The following is a 10,071-nucleotide window of genomic DNA, read 5'->3' on the forward strand; positions in this document are numbered from 1 at the left end:
TCTATCACTTAAGTCCCGTAGTCTCTGTCTATACCATACCTCCCAAAGAAACTTTCTTACTGCCATTGATGGAGGCCAGGCTAGACTCTCTCCTTTCATGGGTTAAAACCATACCTACAAAAACAATCTCCCTACCTCTAATCTGGCTTCTCCAAGAGGTCAGATTTTTGCAGAGAGATTGATTCTTTCTTCTCTTTTGCCTCCCTCCCTCCTTCCCTCTCTTCTTCCTTCCTTCCTTTTCTCCTTCCTCCCTACTTTTTCCTTCTTTTTCCTCTCTTCCCCCTTCTTCTCTTCTATCCATTATTTTTTTATTGCAAAGTATTACTCATGCAATGCAGAAAAAAATTACAGCCTTCCTCCAAATCAAACCACCTATTATCTTACTGCCCATAGGTAACCACTGATAACATGTTGGTTTCTGTTAAAAAAAAAAAATACACACATACACACACATTGGCTCTTGCATGCATTATTCAAGCCCCTGTCTTTTTCACTTTTATATTAACTTCCCATTATCTTTTCCCACAATGCAAGTCTGATAGTTTTCCTCCTTTACTGCATATGTTTCAATTTCTCTTTTGTTTTGGCATTATTGCTAGCTTGTAAGAGCATTCATAGCAATCACATGGTGAATCAGTATGGCTGATGCCACCCTTTGTTGACCTGTGCAGGAATCAGCAACCTTTATAAAGAGTTTTATGGAGAACATTTGTTTTCTAATTTGGCAACAGTTCACCTGGTAGAGGCTGGCCTGAGTATGTCTAAATGAGGCCCTCATGAGAATGGAAAAGATCATGGTATTTAAGGTTATTAAGTATCAGGTTTTGGCCTACGTCTCTATTTCAAGACTTGCTACCCTTTAATTATTTTACCCTCCTCCATCATATGTTATTCTGTGACCTACTTAGATTTGCAGCCTCTTTTCCAGACCCTCTGACCTGTCTGCCTGCCCTTCACATGTGACTCTCTACCAAAGCTTCATGTTCCCCTTTCCATGGTGTGGAGTTGTGGCTGCCATCAGGGACTATGTTTCTCATCCCCACTTGCACCTGAGCATGATCATGTGATTAGATAACCTAATGGAAAGTGAGCTGGAGTTCTGGATGTCATGTTTTAAGAAGTAAATGGGATTTCTACACTCTCTTTCTTCTACTGTCTGGAAGCCAAGACTTTGGAGGCCAAAGAAATGATGGGTCCATGAGATGAAAGGTGCCTGAGTCCTTGAGCTCCCACTTGCCTATTTCAGATACATAGACACAAACTTCTATTGTGTTAGGCCACATCTCCAGGGATATGCATTTTTAATTTCCTGTGTTAACTTCTTCATTTGAAACCATAATTTAAATTTTATTTATCCTTGAATATAATGTTTATTTCAGCCTAGAAATGACCAAGGTTGCAGTTTGGATTGAGCTATGAGAAAAAGTAAAATGGGTGAAGTTTTAAATTTAGATATAACTTTTATTAAGTACATACTACATAGCAGAAACATTTTATATGTTCGCATGTTATCTTATTTTACTCTTTGGCTTCCGTGGTGCTCCTTTCACAGTACACTGTCACTCCTCTGGCACTGATTTAATGGATTTAAGTCTTTACTCCCTAATAAATTAATATGCAAAAGAATTAACACATTGATTTGTCATTTTAGGTGAGGTCGGAGGTCCCCTACACCTTTGAAATTAAAGACACATTTTTCTATGTAAATGGTTCTTAAATTTTAGTGTACATGAAAATCACCGAGGGTCTCATTAAAACGCAAATTGCTGAGCTCCACCCCCAGAGATTCTGGTTAAGTAGATCTGGGGTGAAGCTGGAGAGTTTGTATTTCTAACAAGTTCCCAGGTGATTCTTATGCTGCTGGCCCAGGGACCACACTTTGAGAACCTCTGCTCTATATGAATAGAACAAGAATAAACCCTACTGCAGCCTGAACAGCATACAGTCCTGATCCTTAGGGTTCTGGTAGGTAGCAGTGGGCTTTAGTTAAAAGATTTAGTTAAAGCTAAAGATTCTTACTCTTTTCTTAAACCTTCATTTTGGAACTGGAAATTGTATGGAGACTTTTTGAGAAGCAGTTACCAGACACCCTCCCAAAAACATTTGTGTATCTGTTTCAATCTAACTGACATGCTATGTTTTTCCCTTTTAAAATGACTTTCGAAAATTTGGTTTGAATATATATAGTTTCTATATATATCCTATTTAGAAGATTCATCATTTTTACTTCCTTTGAGTAATCCCAGATATCGTTGCACATACCTTCCTCTTTCAGTCATCCCAACATGGGGAAAAGAAAGGAGGAATACAGGGTAGGGCTGGCTATTGTTTCCTCACCAAGGAAAACACATCAATCAATCCGAAAATGGTTTTAACTCCTAAATGTTTGATTTGGGAAGCCAAGGAACATTTCCTCCTTCTAACTATCATCGTGTTCCAGAGCAACAAGAGGTACAAGGCCTTACCAGAATGCTTTCTGTTTGGGACCTGATATTCTCCAAAGCCTGAAGCTCTTTACTATGGATTTCATAAAGCACAGGGGTTAGGGCTACAAAATTGGTTTTGACTGAAAAGGGAGATTTGGCAAAGCTGAGTTAAGTTGATGAAGGATAGTGATTTGTACTCAAATAAAATAGAATGACACACTAATGACAGTGAGACATTCCTAGGAAGAGTGTAAGATAAACATAACTGTTGTTACTGTACAGCCAGGAGAATCATGTTCCCAGACCTTCCAAAACTAACAACTTGGCCTTGGGAAAGTCATTTCCTCTCAAGCTGTTTCCTCCTTTGTCCCACACTAAGAGCGCTTTGGATAACATTTCCAATTTCACCCAGGAATGAATTCTTCATTTTTCTCAGAATAATGCTGAAGAAAGACAGTGGGTCTGGGATTCCTGGGAATACTTCTCGTCTCTGCCTCCAACAGCTGTGTGCACACGGGCACATCATGTGACTCTGTGGGCCCTCCTGTTTCTCACCTACGAAATGAGAAAGTTGGACTAGAAGGTCCTGGGACCCCCCCCCCCCTTCAGCTAAAAGACACTGTGGCTGTAACTATTTTATTCATAAAAGACCTGTTTATTTACCCCTTTAAAACATTTCAAATATCAACAATGCATGATCATCAGCCTGAGGGGACAGGAGATGCAGAGAGCGAACAACAGTGATGAACTCAATGCCACTTGTTAAGTTTCAGAATAAAATCCACCTCCCAACAGAAACATGAGTCACTATTAATTTCTCTGACTGAGAGGAAAAAACATATTAAACAAAACAGTATCAGGCTGGTCTGTCTATCTATCTGTCTATCTATCTACCTAACTATCTATCTACAATAGCAATTCATTAAAAGATCACAATATTGTAAAAAAAATACTAGGTGTCTATGATGATCTGATCAATATTTTGGTAAAAGGATATATAATATTGTATTTTGCATAATTTTCTTACATCCAAAATAGCTTTGTACCAGAGTCTAAAAATGTTAGAGAATGTGGTTAGTTCTCATAAATTCACTAAGGCAGATAGCAAATATAAAAATAGATATCTAATTGAGTATTTAGTTGTGATAAAAGCTTGTTATTACTTATGAATGTATTTGGTTCATTACATATTTATATTAGTCCAGCTTATTGGGTGCATATCATGTGCCTGTCACTGTTTTACATGTATTTCACTCAAATACATGTAGAGGATACTTCAACTCTTTCTTAGATAGGGATATTGAGGCGCTGAGAGGAATGAAGGATTTAAACACCATGCCCAAGTGTCACAGTAAGTGATGATAAAGTAGTGTGCATGTTGGAGTCACAGAATTAAGAGATGGACAGATTTAAAAGATCATACCCGAAGTTAAACATTTAGCTTGCCCTTGATATTTACCTTATTCAGCACAGATGACCTCAACACAAACTTCTCTCCTGTCATTACCCCTCATAACAAAAGTGATGTGTATTTATGCCAGAGACCTCTTTTCTTCTAGAGGAGCAAGTGTGGAGAGAAAATGCAGACAGAGGAGGGATGTGCATTTTGGGGGAATGAGAGTCCAAAAAATTTTTTTGTTGCCTCATTTAATACTGATATTTAAATGCAATCAACTTTTGAACTAAGAGTGCAGAAACCATTCTACAAATTTAGAGGTTGTGCGTTGTGTCTAAATAATATCTTCTGATTCCTTTCAGCATAGGCAATCATAATATCCCTCAACACAGAGAACAAGACTTGGTCAATGACTTTCTAATTCTATCTGCAATTATGGCACATTCTTTTCCCTGATTAAGCTGATTAAAACGTTATTTTATGTTTAAGAAATTAGAAGCCTAACTCAACTTTTAATTAACTAACTTGCCACTTGTTCTTGGCAATTGCAAACATTAAATGATCTACCTCCACAATAACATAGATTGTATTAGCCAGCTTTGCTTCACCATAGAACCTCTCTTCCACCTCCCGACTACCTCCAGAATTAGCCCCAGGGCGGGGACTAGTTGCGGTATGTGAGACACCTGCGGTGTGAAATTTAAAATTTAAAATGTTCACTTATAGGGTCTGAGATTTTATTTTTATGACTGCAATCCCTGAACGTCTTCTTAAGTTTTAAAAGAATAAAGTTCTGAAAATGCATGTGATTTCTGATAGCTCTCAGTTTCTTTCATCATTTCCAAATCTCGAGAATTCTCAAATATTTTATCTCATAAACTCTATGTTTTAAAGCGTAGCACATACTATTTCCTGTCTCTGAAGTTTACTGGTGGCTTAACTTGCTCAAAATGATTACGACCTGTATACATGGAATAAATGAAAAGGTATAAGCCCACACATGGCTTTTCCTGTTGTTTTTAAAAACTTTTAGAGCCTCTCTTTTAGTTAAGTTAATGCAATGCTTAGGATTAGTCTATTAGGAATGTTTAAATCAAGGGTGAGGAAAGAGGCATTTGCTGAAGAATTTCAGTAAATATGTCTAGTGTGTTGCTAACAATAAACTTAAGTATGTTTTCCCTCTCTCTCTGTTCATTGGCTTTTTCATTTGACCTCAGATGCTCAGGATGGGATTTAGCATCATGCCTGTTTCTTGACATGCTATCACCAGTTCATACAGAATCCTCTTATTCACTCGTCTATTCATTATTCACTTACTTTCAAATGATGTAATGAAGTCTTGAATCATGCACTCAAGAACTAAAAATTAATAAACACTGTCAGCTACCTGTGTGCTTCTTCCCTCTCTCATCTCCCTCCTTCCCAAAAGTGACCCCCATCCTAAATTGTGGTGATAATTTATATAAATTTTAAACATTTATATAGATTAATAAAAAATGAATATATGTTTAAGCAACGTATTACTTAGCTTCATTGTTCTTAGACTTTTTCAGAAGGATATCATGTTCTGTGTGGTCTTCTGAGACTTTTTTCAGTCAATATTGGGTCTCTAAAAATCATCCATGAGATTGCTGTACAATATTTGCTTGGGTAATTTATCTCTGTTTATACCTTTTTTATCTTTGGGCATTTGTGGTTCCCCCCCCCCCATATTTTTATATTACCAATAATGTTACTGTGAACTTTTGTGTATGAGATGTGTCTATTTAACTTGTTCCTTGCTATAAAGTTATTTTTTTTTCCTTTTTAACTAGTAAATATCTTGGAGGAGGTACTTTGAGACTATCCTCATATTCTGTTTCTCCTCAAACATTTACTCATAAATTTTAGCATCTAACAGTGGATTCTTCCTGTAACAATTCTTACTGTGGTGTTTGCCTAATGGTGAGTTTGCATTTCTTACATTTCTTCTACATTTCTTACTTATAATGTTATTATGCAGTATTAATAATATTAATATCATATTTTTAGTCATGGTTACGTTATATGGAAGAACCGTCTCTGTTCTTCCATAATATATTTGATTATTTATATTAGCATGGACTCATGGATATTTATTTCGTTTTATGAGTTTTCATGTAATATTATCATATCAGCAAGTTCTGGCTTCGGTCATTGGTTGCTCATTCAGGTGATTCCTGCGCCTTTAACATAACCCATTCTTTTCCAAGCACTTCTTTATTTTATTGCACTACAAGGTATTCCAAGGACTGGAACTTGCTCTCCATGAATCATATATTTTTCTTTCTTGGCCCTGAAATTAACCACTTTTATAAAAAAAACTGATTTTTTTTTTAAAATCAGAGAATAGTGTTCAGAAACCAAGATCTGAGTATTATGTGTGCTCATTGTTACTAGGTTATCACTACTTCTAAGTCTTTTCAGTGGACAGAAATATGTACATACACACACACACACATACACATATGTGCATGGATTTACATGAATACATATATTCCCTTAGTTTTGCATGAAGTGTTTGCTTCATTTCCAAATCTAACCGATTCTTTAAGTCTCAGTTTAATTTTTCTATGAAAACCTGATATCCCAAGCTAGAAGAAATATTTCACTTTTCTGAAAGTGTATACATCTTCATCTGTATCACATATTTCTTTTTCCCATTTTTCTTTTTCCCATTGATTATGTTAATTCCTACCTCTACATTATAGTTGATGTTAGGCTGTAAGTGCTCTAAAAGAAGGAGCCAATTTTAATTCTTTTTACTTAGGACTTTTAATAGCCTTTACATGTAGAATCGACAGCAGAGTACCTTTTCTAGGGTGTTACGCATTTTGAAACAGGGAACTAGTTTATTTGTGATAGTGAATAATTAATCCCCAAAAGCAGTTTAGATCTTATTACAATAAGGCTGTGTAAAAGAGAACAAAATTAATAAAACATGTAGGACAGTGTTTACAACATTATAAGCTTAAAATACTTGTCAATTCTTTCCCTTGTTCTTTATAAAACTGCTTTTCCACAGGAAAGATTTAATGATATAATAATCTAAATTAATTCATCTATTCTAAGGAAGCAGCTAGCTTCTTATTCTCTTATTACGTCTGAGGAAAAAATCCATTAGAAATGCATTAAAAAAATAAACTCAGGACAGAATGGATTAAATATTATAACATTCATTTTATAAATAATACTGTAATATTTGTTTTGTTTTAATCATGAGAAGTGATCAACATTGGTACTTTCCTCTTTTATTCAGACTACATTTTTATAGATTTAGAGTACTTATTGCTAGACCATTTAAAAGATATTTGATAAGCCCTTTAATTTCTTTTTTCTTTTTTCACATACTATTCAGGAAGCTCAGCTGGCCATATTACTATATGTCATCTCATCAAAATTCTTTTGAGATGTGTTTGTGTCTATGTGTGAGTGTAGAAAAAATCTTTTATCATAGGTTTTATTTTTCTCTTTTCCCTATCATTGAATTGACAAACTATGTCATGTAGATCATATTTCACCCCAAAGCCAACCAGAGATTCATTCAGCATCCACTCTAATATCTTCATTACTTTGTGATTCTGATCTTGTTTCTTGCACTAGACCATATGTTATTGTTGATGACAAGGTTAATGAATATCATGGCTCTAAGAATTGCCAGAAAATGATCAGTTTGTTGTCTCCATTTCCTTCTTCTTCTCAGAGATGGGGTCATTTGACTCTACCATTAGCCCTTTAGAACCAATTACGACCTTCGAAAAGAGAGATTTAAAGTGTTCACAACTATCTAGTGCTTAGAATCAAATCCTTTCTGTTCCTGAATGGTACTGGGCCTCTGAAATTTTTTCCTGGGACCAGCTTCCTAATTTCCACTCCAGTTATGCTATTGAACCTCATATTGTTCCCTTTTATACAAACTGCTTGATATTCAAGTCTCTCTAGGACCTGAGAATCTGCCTTCCTCTTATAAGTCGATATGACAGAAACTGGAGATTGCTCCCAAGGAATCTCCTTAACTCCTCAGACACCTGTTTGAATTTCTCAGAACTACTAGAAACATTGTGTACAACACAAAATGGCATACTTTGGTAATAGGTGTACTTTCAATTCTACTCAATTCAATTCAACTGAACAAAGATTTCTTAAGCAACTTCAGGGCCATGACCTGTACTAGAACCTTGGGATATAAAGATGAATGAGACATAAGAACGTGCTCAAGGGGTTCCCAGTCATATTGAGGAGACCAAGTGTAAATACACTACAACAGTGTGTGTTAAGAACTAGACATATATAACCGATCAGAGACAGAAGCAGCTGTGAGGACGAAATAGTCAGTCACCTGGGAGGAAAACATGGAGATGACAAACCTCCCATGTACAGTGGCTACATAAGCATCATGCCTGGATTTTCTCATTTAAGAATTAGGAGATAGAGTAGATTGCACAATTGGCCCCAATTTTATCTTTCTCTGAATACTTTTTTGACATGACCTCATGGGGCAGCCACCTGTCATATCCCTTAACTATGGAAAATTACAGGACATAATGCAAGCAAGGGTGTGGGATGGATTTACACCTGTGAGCTTGCGCTTTTGTGCTGCTACCACTACTGTAAAGAGATGCTCAGGTCAGTCTGCTGGTCCTCTCGGGAGGAGACTGAGAAACACGTGGACTGAGGTTGCCCCGCCTAAGCTACCTCAGTCAAACTAGCCTAGAGCAGCACTCCAACTGACACACAGATGAATTAAAAAAGCCCAGCTGAGATCAGCACATTCCCAGCCTCGTGATCTATAAAAATTAATTATTGTTGTGTTCAGCCCATTAGTTTTTGGTGGTTTATTATGTAGCAATAGTGAGCCATAAAGAAATCATTGAAGCTGTTGAACAATTTATCAGAAGTATATTTTAGAAAGATCACTCCAGAACCCATTTTGACAGGAAATTGGAGGGGGAAAAGATTAGAGGTGTACAGATAAACCAAGAGATCACAATATTTACCTGAGAGATTATAAAGGCTTGAACTAAAGTGACAATGAAAAAAAAATGGGTTCAAGAGTGATATAGGATATAGGTCATAGTGATTTATTAGATATGGATAGAGAAGGAGAGAATGGTGTTGAGAATGACTTATAGTTTTCTGGGTTAGGTTACTGACAAAACTGATTGTGATAAACAGAAAACAGGAGTTCAAGCAGGTAAGTTTGTTAGTAAATAGAAAACAACAGCATTCCAATAACCCATTCCCTTCTTAACAGAGATATTTAGAGATAATGAATTCAGTCAAATTCTCCATGTAAATGTGGTAACGACCTAAAGACATGACTACCGGTAAACATACTAATGGTGTTTATTGGTATGATACCAGGTAGTCCTTACCTATAAATTTTTTTTCATGGGAAATGCCTAATCTCTCTTGATTACTTACTGTACACAAAACTGGAATTTATGGATTTATAGGTCATAAATAACTGAAGAATAAAAAGTTGTAACCACAGCCTGTAATTAACAGTATAAAATGAGCTTTTCTAAAATTGAAATAGATGTATGTGTGAGTAGTGTCTTTTTAAAAAATTTATTAAAATATAACTAACATACAATATTAGCTTCAGGTGTACACCATAGTTATTCAACAATTATTTACCTAAGGAAGTGATCATCATCATGATGAGTCTAGCAACCATCTGACACTGTATAATACTATTACAATATTATTGACTATATTTCGTATGCTAGATATTACTTCCCATGACTTGTTTTATACCTGGAAAGTTGAAACTCTTATTGCCCTTCACCTTTTTCACTTCCTTTAAAATTTTTTCTCAATTATAGTTGATATTCACAATTATTTTATATTAGTTTAGGGTGTACAGCATAGTGGTTAGACATTTGTATAATTTACAGAGTGATTCCCCTGATGAGTCTAATGCCCACTTGGCACTATACATAGTTACTACCATATTATTGACTATATTCCCAGTGCTTTATATCCCCATTTGACTATTTTGGAACTATTAATTTGTACTTCTTAATCCTTTACCTTTTCCACCTCACCACCCCCAACCCTCCTCCCGTCTGGCACCTATCACCTATCACCTTGTTCCCTGTATCTATGAGTCTGTTTCTGTTTTGTTTATTCATTTATTTTGTCCTTTAGATTCTACATATAAATGAGATAATATGAAATTTGTCCTTCTCTGTCTGACTTATTTCACGTAGCATAATACCTTCCAGG

The sequence above is a fragment of the Rousettus aegyptiacus genome, unplaced genomic scaffold, assembly GCF_014176215.1.
Source record: "Rousettus aegyptiacus isolate mRouAeg1 unplaced genomic scaffold, mRouAeg1.p scaffold_m13_p_12, whole genome shotgun sequence".
NCBI lineage: Eukaryota > Metazoa > Chordata > Mammalia > Chiroptera > Pteropodidae > Rousettus > Rousettus aegyptiacus.